The 1,390-nt window shown below is 56.7% G+C and overlaps 1 long non-coding RNA gene across 1 annotated transcript in view; it reads right to left on the bottom strand.

The window, feature by feature from the left end:
• LOC119469749 overlaps nucleotides 1-1,181 on the bottom strand; it is a 12,852-nt gene extending 11,671 nt beyond the window's left edge. Inside the window, exon 1 of the long non-coding RNA XR_005198593.1 lies at nucleotides 815-1,181. This is a non-coding gene — a long non-coding RNA (uncharacterized LOC119469749). The remainder of the gene's footprint in view (nucleotides 1-814) is intronic.
• Nucleotides 1,182-1,390: the final 209 nt, after the last annotated feature.

Below are 1,390 nucleotides of genomic sequence, written 5' to 3'. Positions count from 1 at the left end.
TCTCTACAAAAATACCTGCCTGTATTTTTGGGAGGCTGAGGCAGGAGTATTGCTTGAACCTGGGAGGTGGAAGTTGCAGTGAGGTGAGATTGTGCTACTACACTCCAGCCTGGGTAGATCATAAATGAGAGAGATAATTGATTCACAGTTCTACAAGCTGTACAAGCACTGCTCTAGCATCTGCTTGGCTTCTGGCGAGGCCTCAGGAAGCTTACGATCATGGCAGAAATGGGAGTGGATGCAAAGAGAGAGAGAAGGGGCCAGGCTCTTTATAAACAAACTGCTCTCAGGTGAACTAACAGAGCAAGAACTCACGCTTCACCAAATGAAGGATGCTAAACCATCCATGAGGGATGTACCCCCTCTAACAAATGTGAGATTTGGAGGGGACACACATCCAAGCTGTATCAGGCCGTAAATGTTTTGTTTTGACTCTTAGCTCCTTGAATGACAATTATTCGTTCTCCCTGGCAAGAGAGAGAGAGACGGATTTTCCCTCCAGCTGGAAGGAAGATGCCAGCCAGGGGGCAGAGTGCCAGCCAGCTGGGGCAGCTTACCGCACTGTGGAGGAGGGGCCAGGGACCCGAAGTTGCAGGCACACAGGTGGATGTAGGTGGCTACCAGAGTGCAGGCAGGCTGGAGCTCCCGGGTGCCACAGGGGTCCTGCACACACAGGCTGAGGAATGGTTTGGGGTCCACCTGAAATCAAGGCCACCCAGTCACTGTCTCTAGCCTCGGCCCCTCCTCCGTGCCACTCCCCAGGGTAGACTGGGGAAAGGGCTTTCTGTGCCCCAGGGGCCAGGCTCACACTCACCACCCAGAAGCAGTTCCCCAAGCTGGAACAGAGGTCCTGGAAGAAGGCCCGGCAGGCGGGCCTCTGTCCTGGACAGGTCGGCTGAGTCTTCTCGGTGGCCCTGCAGTCACCATCCACCTGGTGGGACAGACAAAAGGCTCAGGCCTCCCGCTGGACCATGTGGCTCCCCCACATACATCATTCTCAGCAGGAGACTCCCCCCAACCCTGGGTCTGCAAAGACTGCTGCAGAGCCAGCAGGCCACCTGCCTCTCCTGGGACTCTGCAGCGAGCAACCCTCAAGAGCCTCAGCCAGAGGGAGGAAGGGCAGGTGCACCTTCTCACCTGCCAGGCCAGGATGAGCTCCTCTAGGCTGTGGGCCACAGAGCCATTAGACAACATTGGCTCATTGCCTGCTTCATTGTCGTTGGTGCCCAGAAGGCCATTGGATATGCCTGTGGGGAGGAGGGAAGCCGAGGAGGTCCTGAGAGCCCGTGATCCTCCCCCAGGGGACCTGTATGAGAGACAAGCCTGAGGCACACTGAGAAGTCATAGAATCCTGCCACCTCTACCCCAGACTCCCGGAGCCCAGGGCTCT

Source organism: Cebus imitator, unplaced genomic scaffold (genome assembly GCF_001604975.1).
Source record: "Cebus imitator isolate Cc_AM_T3 unplaced genomic scaffold, Cebus_imitator-1.0 Scaffold810, whole genome shotgun sequence".
NCBI lineage: Eukaryota > Metazoa > Chordata > Mammalia > Primates > Cebidae > Cebus > Cebus imitator.
This window is presented reverse-complemented; position numbering and strand designations above follow the sequence as displayed.